The sequence below is a fragment of the Pogona vitticeps genome, chromosome 1, assembly GCF_051106095.1.
Source record: "Pogona vitticeps strain Pit_001003342236 chromosome 1, PviZW2.1, whole genome shotgun sequence".
Taxonomy (NCBI): Eukaryota; Metazoa; Chordata; class Lepidosauria; order Squamata; family Agamidae; genus Pogona; species Pogona vitticeps.
In genome coordinates this window covers 66,209,131-66,228,783 of record NC_135783.1, presented here as the reverse complement: position 1 = coordinate 66,228,783, position 19,653 = coordinate 66,209,131, and the positions used below count along the sequence as shown (strand labels likewise).

General features: G+C 42.2%; 2 long non-coding RNA genes across 7 annotated transcripts in view; one reads left to right on the top strand and one right to left on the bottom strand.

The window, feature by feature from the left end:
* Nucleotides 1–19,653, top strand: part of LOC140705741 (uncharacterized) — a 90,587-nt gene that overhangs the window by 59,883 nt on the left and 11,051 nt on the right. For 5 of the 6 annotated variants that reach the window (XR_013540520.1, XR_013540519.1, XR_013540521.1 and 2 more), the window contains exons 3-4: nucleotides 1,501–1,627; nucleotides 19,002–19,176. This is a non-coding gene — a long non-coding RNA (uncharacterized LOC140705741). Of the gene's footprint in view, nucleotides 1–1,500; nucleotides 1,628–19,001; nucleotides 19,579–19,653 lie in introns of those variants that run through there. The other variant, XR_012085227.2, reaches the window with a different exon arrangement.
* Nucleotides 289–18,981, bottom strand: LOC144585906 (uncharacterized). The gene is made up of 2 exons (XR_013540528.1): nucleotides 6,688–18,981; nucleotides 289–5,597 (listed from the first exon to the last, which is right to left on the bottom strand). It is a non-coding gene; the product is annotated as an uncharacterized LOC144585906 (long non-coding RNA).

Sequence of the window (19,653 nt, the reverse complement as noted above, 5' to 3'; positions counted from 1 at the left end):
GAATACCTTACATTTGCCATACCAGCTATCTTTTCTCACATCGCCCTTGGCAACCCAATACTATGCATATTTACCCAAAGGTGATTCCCTTTCTTCGCTCTCCCCATATAACCTCACATGTTTTCTAAGATAATGGCAAATGGCAGCTCTGAGAGTTTTGCAACTTCTGAGATCTGTTACTCAGATATACTTTAAGAGATGCATGTGTGGGATCAGTTTGTATGGGATCCATACATATGAACACAAATAATCAGGTAAGGAAGGGGAAGGAATCAAATGGGCAGTAGGCCACATGCGGACTTGTTTGTATATGCACACACATGTGTACCCTGAAAGTCTTGGGGGAGGGGAATCCTCACTCCACTGTTCAATTTCAGGAACTTCTCCCCTCACTGCAATAGGAGAATAACATCTTTTGGAGAATAGAGTTCGCCTCTAAAGAAGCCCTCTCTCTTTTTTATATAAAATAAAAAATGATATAAAAATTTTGGAGGGGGAAAACACTTCTAATTTCTTCCTGCTTTACCTAGAGCAGCTGTTGCAGTCACCCAGATGGTCCTGGGTCTGGAAGAAGGCTCAAACGGCACTGTGGAGTATCTTTGTTCCTGCTATAAAGTGTTTGCGATGGTTCATGGTTTGTTGCTATTCACAAACCACAAACGTTCACGAACTTTCTGACTAAACAGTTTTGTGCAAGTCAAGAATTCTGGGTCTAGCAGAATGGCTCCTGTGTGAGTTAGAGATTCCAAGTTCCCAGAGAGTCTTCAGTTGATTCTCCTGCTCCCCTCCTCCAGGTTTGGAGAAGATTGAATTTGGGATGTTCAACATATAGCTCCCCCAAAGCAGGCCACCCAGGAAAGTGCTCTATAAGCAGCTGACTAAAGAGCACTTTCATTGGGGAAGGACATGTTTGGGGGGCTATAACTTGGACATCCCAAATCCAACCTTTGTCAAACCTGGAGGGCATGAGGAGGGGAATCAACTGAAGACTCTCCGAGAATTTGTAATCTCTAACTCAAACAGGGGCCATTCTGCCACTCCCGGAATTCTTGAATTGCATAAAACACAAAGTGTATGAATCACCAACACCAATATTTCAGTGTTTTCTTTCATTCTGGGCAGGTATGCTTCTCCAAATATCCCCCAAATGAACCATGAAATGTCCCAATTTATTGGGTTTATGCTTTGTGGTTTGTTTCATGCCCATCTCTAGTCATGACCTGAGACAATGTGCCAGGATGCATTAGTGCCACCCGAATGATATGCATATTTATTTGCAGTATTTCTCTGCCATTTTTCATGTAAAAATGTGCTAAAGGAACTCACAATAAGAAATGATGATAAAATACAATTACACAATTAAAATGCCAGCAAACAAACAGCAACCATAAAAACAAAAACATATTTCAATCCATCACAAATTCAATATAAATTCAGACACCAAAATTTATAGCTTAGTCACTATATTTAAATTACATTTACTTCTTTTCCATTATTCAGAGTACCACCAAAGCAGCTTGAGTGGATCAGTTCCAGTCGTTGCAGCCTAATGATGGGGAGATCTTACTGATAACGTGAATTGCAACATCTCCTGGAGTGAGAGGTTCATGATGGTGGTTGGACAACTGCAAGTATACTTAGAAGAACAAATGATTGTTCTTCATACATTTCAGTCAGTGTAGCACTGAAATTGTCCCAGATTTCCAGATGGGTCAGTTTTCTTGGGACAGAGATGGGAGAGTGTATCCCTAATGGTTCACCTCAACCTTTCTTGTGCTTTTAATACTATTTACTGTGATATCCGTGTGGATTAAATCCAAGGACTCTAGATTGAGGGCACAGTGAAATGGTGGCCCTACTCTTTCATTCATAATCCTTCTTAGAAAGTGGCACTGGGAGACTTTTTTTAGACTCCATGGCAGTTGTGATACATTATCCTACAGGGTTCCTTTCCGTACACCTCATTCTTGAACATTCACATTGGTATGGGAAATATAGGTCTTGTAGGCCACATCCTTATGTTTATGTTCTCTGCAGCCAAAGATGGAGAAACTCTACACAGTCAGCAAAAACAAGACCTGGAGCTGATTGTGGCTCTGATCACCAGCTTCTTAAAGCAAAACTCAAGCTTAAACTGAAGAAAGTAGGAAAAACCACAGGGCTAGTCAGGTATAATCTAAACCAAATCTCTTATGAATACACAGTGGAAGTGAAAAACAGATTTAAGGAACTCGATTTGGTGGACAGAGTGCCTGAAGAATTATGGATGGAGACTCATAACATTGTATAGAAGGGAGCAACAAAAACCATCCCAAAGAAAAGGAAATGCAAGAAAGCAAAGTGGCTGTCCAACGAGGCCTTACAAATAGCAAAAAAGAGAAGGGAAACAAAATGCAAGGGAGATACGGAAAGTTACAGAAAATTGAATGCAGACTTCCAAAGAATAGCAAGGAGAGACAAGAGGACCTTCTTAAATGAACAATGCAAAGAAATAGAGGAAAATAATAGAAAAGGGAAAAAATGAGATCTGTTCAGGAAAACTGGAGATATTAGAGGAACATTTTGTGCACAGATGGACATGATAAAGGACAAAAATGGTAGGGACCTAACAGAAGCAGAAGACATCAAGAAGAGATGGCAAGAATACACAGAGGAATTATACCAGAAAGATCTGGATGTTCTGGACAACCCAGATAGTGTGGTTGCTGACCTTGAGACAGACATCCTGGAGAGTAAAGTCAAGTAGGCCTTGCTTTCTAAGGATGTCTGGCTCAAGATCTAACAAAAAGGTCAGTGGAGGTGATGGCATTCCAGTTGAACTATTTAAAATCTTAAAAGATAACGCTGTTAAGGTGCTGCAGTCAATATGCCAGCAAGTTTGAAAAACTCAACAGTGGACAGAGGACTGGAAATGTCAGTCTACATCCCAATCCCAAAGAAGGGCAGTACGAAAGAATGTTCCAACTACCGTATAATTGCACTCATTTCACATGCTAGCAAGGTTATGCTCAAAATACTACAAGGTAGGCTTCAGCAGTATGTGGACCAAGAACTCCCAGAAGTACAAGCTGGATTTTGAAGGGGCAGAGGAACTCGAGACCAAATTGCTAACATGCGCTGGATTATGGAGAAAGCCAGAGAGTTCCAGAAAAACATCTACTTCTGCTTAATTGACTATGCAAAAGTCTTTGACTCTGTGGACCACAGCAAACTATGGCAAGTTCTTAAACCACTGGTTCTTAACCTTGGGTTACTCAGGAGTTTTGGACTGCAACGCCCAGAAGCCTTCACCACCAGCTGTCCTGACTGGGGTTTCTGGGAGTTGCAGTTCAAAAGCATCCGAGTAACAAAGGTTAAGAACCACTGTCTTAAACAAATGGAAGTTCCTGACCATCTTATCTATCTCCTGAGAAATCTGTATGTGGGACAGGAAGCAACAGTTAGAACTGAACATGGAACAACTGATTGGTTCAAAATTGGGAAAGGAGTACGGCAAGGCTGTATATTGTCCTTCTGCTTATTTGACTTATAATGCAGAAGACATCATGTGAAAGGCTGGACTGGAGGAATCCCAAGGTGGAATTAAGATTGCTGGAAGAAATATCAACAACCTCCAATATGCAGATGATATTATTCTGATGGCAGAAAGTGAGGAGGAATTAAAAAACCTCTTAACGAGGGTGAAAGAGGAGATTGCAAAAAAATGGTCTGAAGCTCAACATCAAAAAGACTAAGATCACAGCCACTAGTCCCATCACCTCCTGGCAAATAGAAGGGGAAGATATGGAGGTGTAGTGACAGATTTTACTTTCTTGGACTCCATGATCACTGCAGATGGTGACAGCAGCCACAAAATTAAAAGGTGCCTGCTTCTTGGGAGGAAAGCGATGACAAACCTAGACAGCATCCTAAAAAGCAGAGACATCACCTTGCCAACAAAGGTTTGCATAGTCAAAGCTATGGCATTTCCAATAGCAATGTATGGAAGTAAGAGCTGGACCATAAAGAAAGCTGACCATCGAAGAATTGATGCTTTTGAACTGTGGTGCTGGAGGTGACTCTTGAGAGTCCCCTGGACTGCAAAAAGATCAAACCTATACATTCTGAAGGAAATCAACCCTCAGTTCTCACTGGAAGGTCAGATTCTGAAGCTGAGGCTCCAATACTTTGGCCATCTCATGAGGAGACTCCCTGGAAAAGACCCTGATGTTGGGAAAGGGTGAAGGCAAGAGGAGAAGGGGACGACAGAGGACAAGATGGTTGGACAGTGTCACTGAAGCTACCAACATGAATTTGATGAAACTCCAGGAGGCAGTGGAAGACAGGAGGGCCTGTCATGCTCTGGTCCATGGGGTCACGAAGAGTCGGACACGACTTAGCAACTAAATAACAACAGGCCACATACAGTCCCCCATCTCTTTTTTGTGACCCCTGTCAGAGTCTGTGCCACCAAATTTACTATGTTGGCAGTGCACAGTCACCACTTTTTAACTCATAAGTAATGCATGTGCACTTTATGTAGCATGTTTTTTAAGAGAATTATGCTCTCAAAAGTCTTCAGGAAGTGAGATTGCCATAAAAAACAAGGTACTTGTATTCTCTGCACCTTGTTTACAATCTTTAAAAAATGGAAACTGCTAGGAGAGATCGTCAGGAGACTTTGGGCATAATGTTAGTGATATCTTTATGACATGCATTCTTTTTCTCTCTGGGTGTGACTACGCAGTGAGAGAAATGTGAATTCACTCACTGTGAAGTTGCACCAAGGAATTTGGGTTTCCTCAGGCCTGTTTGTGTTTATGGGCCATATAGATAAAAGGAAATTGGCTTAACTGTCATGTTTGCAGGTTGATAATATAGATCTCCTGTAGCCCTTCAGGCAGTATGGTTACAGGAGAACTACTTGAATAAGCTGTAAATAAGGAGTGAGCTGCAATTTTCTCATCTCATTTCCTCCTCTTCTCTTCTCTTCTCTTTTCTTTTTTTCTGTTCTCTTCTCTTCTTAATCTGGTGTCTAGGTGCCCTAGTGCAGTGGTTCTTAACCTTTGTTACTTGGATGCTTTTGAACTGCAACTCCCAGAAACCCTAGTCAGGACAGCTGGTGGTTAAGGCTTCTGGGAGTTGCAGTCCAAAACTCTTGAGTAAACCAAGGTTAAGAACCAGTGCCCTAGTGCAACAGTGCTGGCACCAAGCTGTTTTCAAAATGGAAATTATATTGTTTGCAAAGACCCAGCCATCTTGAACAGGATTATTTCCCCCCTACACACGCGCACACGCACACACGCACACACACGCGCGCACACACACACACACACACACAAAATCACACCAATCACATCACAAACTTTTCTGCTTGGTTCAAGTGATCACACAATCTGAATCAAGATGAATGGATACTCTGTGGAAAAATGTAGCAGCCCCAGCTATGGAGGGAATTACTATGGCTTGGGGGGTGGTTTCCATTTACATCTTGTAGTCAATAAAAAAAAGTGAATCAGACTATCCCAATTCTGTAGCATTTCCTGCTTTTTTCTTCTTGTTGTCAATGTAGTTCCAGTCTGTCATCAAAGTCAGGTGAAGCCATGAGCTCCTGCAGGCTGTAAGAAAGGAGATGTAGGACATTTATCTGAATCCTAACAAGATGGAGGTTCTGGTGTGAGTAACACTCTTTTCTGGAGTTAGCTGAGAAAATGGATGGCACTTCCCCTGAAACAGCAGACATGCAGTCTGAGAGTACTCCTCAATCCAGTTTGGTCATTGGAAGCACAAACATGGCCTCAGTAACTGAGTGTCTTAGCCCAGTTTTGTCTGGGCAATGATAGATTGAACGTTCCTGCTCCAGTAAATGCTCATGTGGATTATTGTAACATATTTTATGTGAAGCTGTCCTTGAAGATGATTTGGATATTACAAATGAGACAAAATACAGAATCCACAGTGCTAACAAGGACAGCTCTCGGGGCAAAAATACGGCCCTGATCGTGAAAGAGAAGCATAGTCTTTCTATACATTTCTGGGCTTAATTAAGATGCTGATATTGATCTAAACAATTTGAGGCCTAGGTATATGAAAGAGTGGTCCCCTTTTACCAATCTGCCAATGCTGTTATGGGGGAGAGGCCTGCCTTGTTGTCACACTAGGAGAGAAACTACATAATTATATATAAATCACAGGACATGCTTCACAGAGTCTCATTAACTTAGGAACACCCTTTCTAAATAGTATGCCTGACACCAATGTTATTGAAATTTTGGCACAAGACCCATTGCTTTATCTAGGTATTTACAGACAGGTAACGGTGATTGTAATCAGTCTCAGTACTGATTATTTTATTGGCTTAATTGCAAGTTTACTTACTGTATTTTAATGTTGATGATGTTTCAACATTTTTGTTTCTGCTCTGGGTTTTTTATATACAGTAGGTGACTTTACAGAAGTGACTTTACAGAGACTCAGTCTGTTATAGTGAATAGAGTATTGGACTAGGATTCAGGACACCTGAATTAGAATCCCTGCTTAGCCATGGAAACTCCCTGGGAGTGGTAATGGTAAACTACTCTTTGAACATCTCACATACCTCAAAAACCTATTAAGGTTGCTATAAGTCAGAAGTGACTTTACAGTACATAAAATACAAAGCATCTACTGTAAATGAAATGAGATAAATACTTATTTAATTGAAAATACCTGAGACAATAAACATGGCTTTATCTGGCACCTGTTGCTGAATAGCTGAGTGGGTTAGGCATCTGCCCATGGATCCAGAGGTTGGGTGTGCCTCTTATGAAAAGAGCCAGCCTGTCTAGCCTTGGGCAAGGTGGAAAAGGTCACCATAAGTCATTGCCCTCCCAACCCTGGAATAAAGACACGAGACAGTGATATGGGTTAAATACAGGCTACACTTTATTTATAAAATCCATATTCGAAATTTGCCATCCTTTGGCAAAAGAGGGGCCCTGCTGTAGTGTGGAAACAGGTAAATGGCAGGGGTATCCAAATACCCCTTGATCAAGATATGGGTGAGTCCCCAGCCCTAAGTTCTAGTAGTCTAAAGACAGCAGGAACCGGCCAGCCGTTAATAAACGCCCCCAGATCTCAAGCCATCTTTAGTTGATGACTGTCGGTCCGGAAGTGGCCCAGTGCATCTTCCTACCACAGGCACTGTAATCGCACGATCAGCAGTGCCGGGAGGTCGGATGCACTGTTGGCTTGTCTGAAATTACACTGGGACACACCGAAAATACCTGTTATTTCCACACTACCTGCCACAGCATAGGGACTAGCCATGCTATATCCCATGCCCGCCACAGAGCCTTTTGAGCTCAACAAGCAGACCCCCTTTGATGTTTTCCAAAAAGACATCCAGACCTACATCTGAAGGGTGGACCCCGTCGCTCCTGAAGAATTCAGGTTTCTCCACTTGGATCCTGTGGTGACCTGTCACTGAACCAAGGCTACAGGCACCTCTGCATACTTCGCTGTTAAGGCCCTGCCTGGCCTTGTTAACATCACCAATCCTCTCAGAGCCTTGCCAGGCTGAACGAGGAATAATTGTGGACCATAAGATCCACATGGCAGAATACCTGGCATTCAACCACTTGAGGTCACAGATAATACCCAGGATCAATGCCTTACCAGAAATTCTAGGCAAGTCATCGCCTCCAAGGTGAACTACCAGCACGTCTGTTGTGTACGGCTGGATCCACTGCATACCTCGCAGCCCTTTCGAGGTAATGTGCACTTGGGCTCCAAATCCCAAATTGCTCCCCCATGGGGATGTGGCAGCATAGTGCTCTGCCCAGTGGATACAACTATGGCTGACAATCACTATCTGCTTTTGACTTTTGGACCCAAGGGAACCTGTAAAGACATATGCCATGCCCCTGCCTACATGCTGGCTAGGGTCCTAATGTATCTTTTATAACTTGCAGATGACCACCGGCCTAACCGTTTAATTTCCTCTGGGCTGTAACCCATGGCTGCTGCAGTGGATGCTACTCTGATCCTAAACAAATGGGTGCCAAACTTTATGCTTGAAACATCTACCCTATTTAAAGCTAAGTCACTCAACTTCCAAAATTGAAATTTAGTCAAAGGTGACTTATCTGCGTGTTCTTAGAAATATCCAGCTTCTTGCCCTCATCATTCTAAGTATGCCGTCATGTCTCTGACTGGGCATATGCGCTCTAAGCTGCATTGCCCAAGGACTAATTGCTTCCCCTTGCCTGTTTGATCGGCCTTGGATCGTCTAATTGAAAGTTCTACTCTTCTGTCCCAGACTTTAACATCCAGATTTGCCTGCCTTACCCCCAGCTTCCAATTCACTAATCCTGAGGGCACCGAAAAAGGCTATTAGGGAAGCTGAATTGAATAAAGTTCTTTCATACTCATCCTTGCACAGGAGCACCCATTGCTCACATGTATGTCCTAACAGAGAAGGGGAAATTGGTGCTCTTGAGTCCTTGTTAGCAGAGATCGGAACAAGTCGCGGAGAGTGTGCCGTCCCCTTAGCCATCTAGGGAAAGTCGAGAGAAGGGAAAGGAGAAGAAGGAAACAAAGATATGTGAAACAGGAGAAGAAACGAAAGAGGTAGTATAGATAGGAATAGAGAAGGAGTTGGGGAAGCGCGAGATGGAGAAAGTATTAGAATTGGAGATGCACGAGGGAGAGGAAAGCGTAGAACTAGGGATGCACGAGACAGAGAGTGGGTTAGGGAAGTTAAAGGTAACGGAAAAAGGGGAGGAGTTAGGGGAAGCAGTTAGAAAGAAGGTGAACGTTTTCCTCAGGATGGAGGAAAATGCCAGATCAGGAGAAACACGAAAGGTGACATTGTTTGATGATGATTGGGAGGAAAAGGAAATAGGTGATCCCAAGTTGTTTAGTGTACCTAAAACAGTAATAAGTGAAGATCACCCATGTGCAACAAGAGAAAGTGTTAAAAAGGGAGTGAATATTAAAGAAGGGGTCAAGCAAGTTGAAGGATTACAACCAGAAGAATGGGTGGCACTGGTTTATCCCAGGGGTCAAGGTCCTGTGAAATTTGTCAATTACCCCAAACCTATACAGTTGGACAAGAAACCCCCTCAGGGAGAATAGTCCCAACACCCATGTTGCAGGACCATTTGTGCCATTTGGAGCAGTTGGCTGAGGAGACCAATGGATCTAGAGAGATTCGGGAAAACATATCACTAAAAGAAGACCCATCTGGAAAACTGCTAATGTTGTTATGGGACAGTTCACCCCCACAGTTATCTTTTAACGAACATATTAAGGTAAAGACGAGCAAACAAGTTTTGTTAATAAAGACTTTTTTAATGAAACTCCTTTATTGTCATTTCATTTACAAGAAGAGGAACTGTCCAAAGTACTAAACGAACCCCATTACAGTCCCTCACTCTCCCTCTCTCCTTAGACCATCCCTCCAACATTTATACTTCTGTAATCCCCTGAAAATTCTTACAACCATTTATTTTTGCATGGAATGCCAAAACCAATATCCTATCTTGGATAGTACTTGGTGATAACCCTTTCCTATTAAGCTATACCATAAACTGTTGTAAGTGCTCAACTGGAGCTGGCCAAACCTGCTCCAGACCAATCATTTTCCTAAATTCCTGAAACTCTATACTCATGGCCAGGCAACCCTTTCCTGTCCTGGGTGCCAGGACCAAATCTATTGCTCTGGATGTATCTTCATGCCAATCTGCCAGACTTCCAGAGGAAGAACTTCTGGCAGCTCCCTGGCTTCTGGTGCTAGGTCCCTGAACTGCTCAATCTGATGACATGATAGTGCATCAGCTATCTTATTGTCTATGCCTGGAACGTGGTGGGCATGCACTAATACAGTACCTTCAACTGCAATGCCCGCAAAGTAAAGGCACTGACTGGTGTCATGACCTACTCTGATTGTGACGTAAGTTTGTTTATGATATATCATAAACAACCACTTGGTTGCCACACCAGAAACAAACCCCTGAGTTTGATCATTCCTCCACCCGGAGCCAAAGTGCACCCACAACTGGAAAAAAATTCCAAAAATGTCAGGTCCCTCGTGGTGCCATTCTGATTCCATGCATCTGGCCATGTGCCTGAACACCACCTACCTCGGAAATAGATGCCGAGTCCTAAAGTTCTGGCTGCGTCTGAGTTCACCTGGAAATCTGCTTGCGGCCCCATATCTGCTCTCCAAAAGGAGATCCCATTAAAGTTCTCGAGGAATTGACTCCACACAAGGAGATCTTCCCTCATGCCTCGAGTTACCCTAGTCCTATGCATTGGTCATTTAAGACCCCTCATGGCTGCACATAAGCACCTGAGGAACACTCGTCCAGGTGCCACTACTGTACAGGCAAATTTTAAATGCCTGACTATTTCTTGCAGTTCCTTAAGTGATGCTTTATTCTTATGCAGAAGAGCTTCTATCCTGGACCTAAGGTCAGCCAATTTATTTTGGGGTAACCTTGACATTTGCTGAACTGTGTCGGGTTCTATAACAAGAAAAGTTAGGGATGTGGCTGGCCCCTCCATTTTTCCTTTGGCTAGGGGCAGCCCCAGCTCTTTTGCCAGCATTTGGAAACTCGTAGGTTCTCTATGGGTGGTGTTGAGAAAGGTCAGAGGGCCCAACTCTCCTTTACCTCCTTATCAATCTTATTTTGCATGATGCTGCCCATACCCAATATTGATCAGAGGTTCCATGCCATAGACCAGTAGTTCTTAACCTTTGTTACTCAGATGCTTTTGAACTGCAGCTCCCAGAAACCCCAGCCAGCACAGTTGGTGGTGAAGGCTTCTGGGAGTTGCAGTCCAAAACTCCTGAGTAACCCAAGGTTAAGAACCAGTGCCATAGACGCCCTGCGTTCACCTACTGCTGGGATTCTAAACCCATACCTAAAGCTGTCTAATCAATACTTGGCCTCGTCCTTATGAGGGCAGGACCTCAACCAATCCTCCAAAACATGAACCCTAATTGGGCTGGGTCCCTTTTCCAGGATTACTCCCGCTGCTGTTTGGTTTCTTGGCACCCACCACATTTTTGTCCTGATATTGGGCACCTGCCTTAAAGCAAGAGGAATTTAAATGCTGCCCCCCACAGGTAAGGCACTCGTGCCTGAACCTACATGGCTTTTTCATACAGAATCCTCTAGAACTGTATTGGAAACAAAACAAGGGGGGTTGAACCTCCTGCCCCACACTGGAGTGGGGAATTTGGGTAGTGGCAATCTTCCTATTTAGGTGCCCACTATTGAATCTCTCCCCTGTATTCAGCCTAGTGGGAGTCATGTGCTGGAGCACCAGACCTGGCTGGGGCACGTCCCAGCGCATGTTTGGCTGAATAGCGCTCCGCATACGGAACGCCTGGTCGTATTGCAGCCAAGCTTGGCCTGCAAAATCAGTGTAGGCCCTATATATGATGTCCAGGTATTGGAAGAGGGCTTGAGCCCTCCAATACTGAGTCTTGACAATGACGCCCAGATAAATCAGGAAACCTGGAAGCCAGTTGGCCCAGGCCCTGTCTGGCATTTTTCCTTCTCCGTTCTTCTTTCTCCTTATCATTCTTTGTCCATGTCTTTCTCATCAACCCTTCTATTGATTAAGTTGAAAACATTGACATATTTGTCCTCTCAAATCTTTTCTTTTATAGTGGGGTTTAAGTGATCCCCAAGTAATCTCCATATGGCAAAGACCCTAAAGGTACCGTGTTGTATCCTGTATTGGGAACTGCTGGATAAGGCCAAGACCCTATACTAGGCAGATTCTCAGCTTCAGCCTGTGTAGAAGGGAGTACGTAAGGCATGTCCCAGGCACTAAAGTATGGATTGTCATAAGCCCAGGCCACGTTAGACAACCCCATGTTCAATGAGGTCTGGGGTGTATTTGTGGTGCAACTCACTGGAGTACGGCCGGCCCGAGGCCATGCGGACAGAGGTGTCTGGGTGCATGGTGCAAAAGCAGACTCACCTGAAATGTAGCCCTGCAAGGCTTCTCACAAGGATGTGGAGTGCTGAAGCCAACCTCCTCAATCTCATCCTTTCCCTCTTGGTAGACGGATGAAGGCTCAGATGCTACAGGAGTCAGTGACTGTTGCTTCTCAACACTGCGGGCCCTCAGACTCACCTATTCCTCCGCATCATGCCTGGCCATAACTTCAGGAACCTGGGCAGACTCAAGATGGAAAATCAGCTCATTAGCTCCTGTATTTATATATTTGATTCATTCCACAACCTTTTATCCTTTGTATAACTCCCTCTTTTTCCTCATTCTTTTCTTTTCTCTCTCTCTCTTTTTTATATAACCACCGTGTGCTTGGCTAGATGACCGTCCAGTCCATGAGCCACGCCTGCTACCTGAACGCTGTGGTTTGATTTTGCGGGGGGGGGGGGGTGTCGGCGCACAAATGGTGGGCAAATCACCAGGCGGATCCTGATCCACCTTGAAGCTCTTTACAGAAAGGAGGCGATCCCAAAAAACAGAAAATAAAGTAGAGCAACCTCTTCACAAATTAAACAAACTTTTGCTAATGTAAATGAAGTTGAACTAAATCAAATAAACTCTATAGCCCCTCTTAAACTTACTCCAAACTAAATTACTTGAATTAAAAATAATTGAGAATTCCAACTATTAATTCCTAATATTATAGCCCCCTCCTATTCCGCTTCAGTAATTTCTCCATATTTATCCCTTGTTTTATTTTAGTTTTTAGTTTTGAAGCCCCTTGTGCCAAGGAGCAGTGGGTGTGAAACCGCGCCGCTGCTCTCTCCCCCTCAAAAAGACCTAAAAAAATCAACAGTGAAATGGATAAACAAAGTAATTAATGAAATCAACGCAGATAAACAGTGTAAATTAATTAAACACAGACCCTGGGAAGGAGCCGATGTTTCCCTCTTGTCCATAGAGTTTGATATCCAAGTGACACAGCCCAAAAAACACCACCAAGCTACACAATCTCCTCCTCGCTCATTTGCCTGCAAAAAGAAGAGGGTGGTGAAAGGGGGTAAAGCCCTTTAAGTACTTTAGGCTTTCCCCCCTCCCCTTTACAAGTCTCAAGAGAATTAGGCAGTCTTGCTCTATCCCTAGTGGAGGGCAAAGAGCCGGTCACACTGCCCAAAGTCCAGGGACTCGGCAGCGATGGCAGCAGAATCAACTTGATGGCATACTACTACTACTACTACTACTACTACTACTACTACTACTACTACTACTACTACTACTACTACTACTACTACTACCTCAAACTTAAAATAATCTGTTGGAGGAAGCCTAGAGTAACTCCCTGGGAGGGAATTGCCTAACAAGAGCAACATCAATAGAAATGTTCTCTCAAACTGATGCAAACAGGACACAACAGGTTTTCCACCCTCATTTGTATTATATTACATTTCTGTTTTCCTTCTTTATTATATGTCACCTGCCAGGGCATCAGTTTAGCAGATGAGAAATAGAGTCAGAAAGACAGTGAGTTTATATAACATACAGGAGATGGCTGGACTGGTAGTTAAGCTTTACTTCAACACTAAAAATGGAATAGCACCTTCCAACACACCTGAGCCTGCAGGCGAGCTGACAGTAGCTAGGATAGGCTGTGTGGCATACACAGGTTTCTTCTCTAACAGACAGAACAAAAACAGCTAGAATGCTGCCACTGCTTTACCTCAGCGTTTGTGGCTTGAAGCTATAGACTCATATTCCATAATGGTAGAGCTAGCCCTGTGGTGTGAGATGACTGGCCTTTCCTTGACTTTTTACAGCAGGTATAGAGCTTTGTATATCCTTTCTTTTTAGGGGTCCAAGGTCAACTCAGTAGGTGCACACACTTTAATTAGATTGGCACTGAGTATGGTGGGCCTTTTAAGCTCTCTGAAGGTCACACCAGAATGAACAGCAGGCAGGGCTGTACCTTTGTCCATATCAGTGGAGAGAATTTCATAGGAAAATTCTCTCTGTTTGCTTATCTGAGTAGTTCTGTATTAGTTTTGGATTATCAAGCAAAAAGTGAGAAGCCACTCAGAAGCAGTTTATTTAGTGAGGTCAACCATACAATATGACAATGGAATTCACTGTCACATAAGTATTGTGAACACAATTAATTTGACAAAAATGCCACCTACTTCAGTTGATTTGGTACAAGTATGTTATTCCAGAGATGCCAGTTACAGAACCCTAGAGAACAAGATATTCCAAAAGAGATTAAGGATGTCATGTGTTGCCATCTATCTTCAGGCCATAAGGTGTTCAGGCAGCCAGTCTGTAAATCCAGAAGTTTTCCATCTTTTATCATCAGCTTCAGTATGGTGGTATCTCTATTCCAACCAAAGACAGGTCAAATAATCCATGATGTTCATAGTTAAAGTATTTGAATGCTGGTTGTTTCAACTTCCTTAGTCAAGATGGCAGACTTTTTGTTTCTGAATTATAGCTGCATGATAGTGCAGCTATGTTATTTCACAGCAGAACAAATCAACATTATACAAGGCAATTTTAAAAATGGGGGCAGCCTAAATAAAAAAAGTATTAACTTTGAAACAGCATCAGATTTGGCACAGATATACCAGTCTTCTCTTGCTTTGTGCCAAATTTGGGGAAGTATGGGCAAAGGGGTTTTCAAGTTATGGTTTTTTAAAAGTAACACTGTTTACCTCCCTCCCCCACATTCAGAAATTGATGATCCTAAATGTCTGCAAATTTAAAATAGCTAATTTAAATAGAAAAGACCAGTCTTGCTTATATTGAAAGAGAATGATTAGCATTACCATTTTTTAATTTTCTTTTTTAAGAATACAGATTACATGGGCTGAAATATTGATTCTCAAAAGAAGCCTTTCAAAAAGGAAAAAATTCAAAAGTTGACTTCATTGTAAACTGAGCATGCATGGTACAGGCTTGCAAGGAAGATTATATCATAGAGGCAAGGGAGATTTTCAGGCCAACAAAAGTTCAAAGCTATTAAGGAGTCAAAAATGGGTTTGCTTTAAATAAAGCAATGGAGTTGCAGTTGTCCAGAAAGGGGAACATTTTGCCATATATCACCAAAGTATTAGCATACAATTTTGTAAGGTACATTCAAAGTATTTCTGCATTATCAAACTACAGCACAGTTGTGTTTGTCCCTGCCCTGAGGGCTTTCAGTAAGCATTATCTCAGGATTTTAGTGACCAAGCTCTGAACTCACATTTTCAAAGGTGAACAGCTCCAGGTCTGGAGCAATCTGAACTTTTGAATTTGCCAGTCAGGACCCAACTGAATGTTTAACTCCTTCCTAGCCAAACAGAGACTTGTGTTTGCAAAAGTATTCTGTGTTTTGATGTGTTTTTACACCTCTGTTCTTTTTAAAAGAATATTTAAAAAGAATAGAGAACAAATATTCAGAAGCTCACACATTTAAGCCGTGAAATACTGTTCCTACTGACTCCCTTCATTGTGATATTGAATTTTCCAGTAAGTTCTGCTCAGGTCTTGAAAACTAACAGCTGTGGTTGAAAACTATCTTGAAAACTAACAGCTGTGGATTCCTTTATTGAGATGATTTGTCTTATGTCAGGTCTTCCTCTCCTACTGCACCCTCCACCTTTTTCTCAGCAATGTTTTCTTTTCCAATAAATTCTGTATTTTCATTTTATGTATGTACATGGTAGGATACTCAGTTTGCTCATTCTTGTTCTAGCGAGAGTTCAGACTTGATCACTACCATTCAGCTCTGTCAAAAAACTGCCCTGACAATTGATTTGTGTTTGGATGAGAAGTGATTAACTGATGAAAAATAGGAGTCAGCTTCTGGGATTTTTCTTTGTGTTACTTTGTGAGTGGTACTGAGCACAAGAAGGTATCCTGTTGACCATTCTGACTGCTGCCATTGATGTCAACATTAAAGCTGCCCTTTACTACATAAAGCTTGGCATCCTTTTTCCTGCAGGCAATGCAGGTTCTGCTCGAATTGCAAGTCCTGGTGTTTTGAATTGATGACACAGAAGTACAATATCCCAGATCCATAAACCAGAGTTTGGGACTTTTTAAAATTGAATCATATAGATCTGTTTATATAGATCTGTTTATATATAATCACATATATAACAGATCTATATAAACAGATCTATTTATATGATTCAATTCTTTAAAAAAAAAAAAAGTCCCAAACTCGGGTTTATGGATCTGGGATATTGTGCTTCTATGTCACCAGTTCAAAACACATAATTGTACACCGCTGAATTTTATTTACCAGCATTGTGCCAGAGCAGGAGTTGCTTGCAGGAATAATGAAATAGTGTAAGTGTCTCTTTGAAGCAAAATGGGCCAGGAACAAAGTCCCAGATATCTTTATTGCCCAAGGCAGGAAACAGCAGCACAAAAATGTACAGTTCTGAGTGTACAGTCTTTAAGGCCCTAAAGTAAAATATAAAAGATCTCTGCAGTATCCTAAAGATATTTTGACTATCCCTATTGGGACTTTCTAAGTAGCAGGGATTATTATAATATCTCTCACCACCCCCAGGTTTCTCTTTCACTCTTGTGTTAGCAGAGAAATTGATTTTTCCAGGAACAGTGTATTGTTGCAAGCTATGTCTGTTGCAATGCAAAATTGAATTACTTGGCCTCTTGAGGGGGAATTAAAAGCCATTCACTTTCCAAAAGACCTGCTCTTCATTTGTTTATATGGACTGATCCATCTGCTTGCATTTTCAGACTCTCTTTTAGAAAGGTGGTTAGGGGAACTGTCATGCTGAGCACTTGCACATCCAGATTTACCATTGCTCCACTACCCATTTGCACCCGTTCATGCACACGCACACATATAAGGAAGCCGTTGGATAGTACTGAAAATGTTACCATGTAACAGGATAGATATTCCTTAAGCAGATTCTGCAGCAAACATCATTGCACCCGTGAGGATGTTTGAGACCTGGCTACCTATAAAAGAAATGTGCACAATGTTGGCCATGTCTTTGGCTTCAACAAAAGAGACGAGTGTTGTTTTCCAGCTCAGATGAATTTCTTTTCATGGGAGGTGGGGAGCAGGAGAAAGGAATGTCCACTGGGAGCATTTCTGGATGTGCATATTGCATGAGAAAGGGAGGGGAACTGTTAAAGAGGATGCTTCTAGCAATGAAAGATGACAAAACGCTGCAGAAGCCCTGTGGACTCCACTGGGACTATGCAAATACCTCTTTCAGGACTGTGTCATCTTCCCTGGAAGCTGTTTGAACATGAGCAACATAATGAATGATTGTCTGTGTGAGAGAGACTCAGGCTGAGCTAGACGTTTGCTTTAGTTGAGGTCAGATATTTGAAAGTAATTAGCAGCTCTGCTGAGGGTGTTTGTTAGCTCTTGCCCCAATCCCCTGCCACACTGGAGGAGGTCACCTCTGACTTTCTCTCGTGACATGTTCTGATACACCAGATACTGTTGTCTTTAACAGTTTCCTCACATCTTCATTTCTCTCACATACTCTTTCAAACATGAACAACATTTTAAAAGATGAAGTTAACTGCTCGATGCCTCAGTGCTTTAGGTATCTGGCCGTGGAAGAAGAGACTGGGAGTTCGGTTCTCCATTGTGCCTCCTTAACAGGGGTTGGACTCAGTGATCCATCGTGTCCTCTCCAGCCCTGCGGTTGTAAGATGTTGATGATGACTAAACTATGAGAAAATAAGCAACAGAACAATTCAATGCAATAGAATGGGAAACCACCCTTGCAGACAAAATTCAGGATAAACATCATGCTTGTAAGAACAAGGAAGGAAAGAAGGCCAAGACATTCACAGATGGAAAAACACACAAAAGGAGTGGTTGATTTGCTTCATTCTCAAGGCTCTTTAGAATTGTTTTCTGCTGTTTTTGTTTGTTTTCTTTTGTTTAGCTTATGGTGAGGTACCTGAGGGTGCTGTGGTTGCTTTTATTTCTCTTGTATAACTTTCCTGAGCTGTCCATGCTTCCTGACTGGGGGGGGGGGGAAGCTCCCTAGGAACGTTAACTTCTAATTATCACCTGAGCCTTTATATATAGTATGGAAAGTTTAAGAGGATGCTGCTGACTATCAGAGAGAGGGTTATTTATTTATTTTATTTATTTAAAATATTTTTACCCATCTTTCTTCTTAAAAAGGACCCAAGGCAGCTTACATTACTGAAAGACAAAACTGAAAGCTGATGGTGGTTTACATCATTAGAAGACAATATTTTGACGCAAAGAGCAATGAATATAAAAAGAAAGCTTATATCATTCAAATACATTATTATACAAAACAAAGGCAGTCACACACTTCATTCACCACCTGAAACTAAGATAAACACAAGAATACAACATCACATTCTACAAATGTCCAGATAAATTCTTCTACTTTGATTACATATGTTTTCTAAATCATAGTCTCCTTCTGGTCGCTCCTATCCTACGTGTCTTTGGCTTAAAGGGGAATGGCAGTTATAGGTCTTGTGTTTCCCACCTCTTTCTTGAGGTTACAGGCAACTGTCCAGTGTGACAATTTTCCACAGACTGAATGGCTATCCTCGGACAAGTAACCCCCAGGATCTGCCTCCTCAAGCAACTGCTTAGTTCAGAGTCATGTGCTAATCATATTGTTTAGTTTGACCCCAAGATAGCAGCTCATGTTAAAGAACATAACCAAAGAGAACAGGAAATATCTCCAGAAATACCTGTTTTATTTTCTGCTTGACACTTCTATGGTTGCTACAGGAACTGAGCCCTGAATCACCACAACCAATAGCTGTCTACCTCCTATGTGGACTAGAGGGAGAACAGACTGAATCCAAGCATGCGCCACTCAGATCTGTACCACAGAAACTGCACATTATTTCTGTGTTCTTAGACTAGCATATTGGGCCTTCTGGAGGTTTCCTAATGAGATTTAAGACTGTGATACTGAAGCTAAGGTTAATTTTTATCTCACTTGTTTTCCTCAGTGATGCCAGTTTAGCCTAAAATAACACTGTTGAAATGAAAATATGTGGCCAAGGATTTATTTTTCTGCTTCTCTCCTTTTCTTTTTCAGCTATTTCTGAACCAGTGGTAGCCACCATTTCCCTTCTTCAGTTCCCATCCCAAAAGAATTACATTGTGTGATGAAGTAGTAAATTCCAAGTGTGTGTGTGTAATGGTGTAAGACATTCCATGCCTTTCAACTACTTATGTGCTCCTGCTAATAAAAGAGAAAGAAATACTCCAAATATATGCAGTTTTGTGTTTTAAACAAACCATAGACCCACCATGATTAAAAGAATGAGTTAACTTTGTTACCCTTTGCTGTACATGTTTACTTAGGAAGAAACACCATTTGGTTGAAGAAAGCAATACTCCCTTTTAAAATGAAAATAATGAAATGGGTGTGTGCCACCATTTATATGCACAATATGTTGCCCCCTGACTACAGTGAAAAGAAAACCCAATAAGGAGAAAGAATGACACTACTAAGGTTGCCGAGTCAGCAGTATTCCATTCTCTAGGATTTCAGGAACAAAACCTGAGGCTCAGAGATAGCCCCTTGTGATGTCACAAAGGCAAGGATTGTGAGATGGCTAGAATAGGAAACTGGACCAGCAGATTGTGGAAAGAGCCATGAAGGCAATCAGGTAAGAATCAAGGTAAAACCCAACATACTGGGTGATAGGGCAACCCAGAGCTGAGGTACAGACATCAAATTTTTG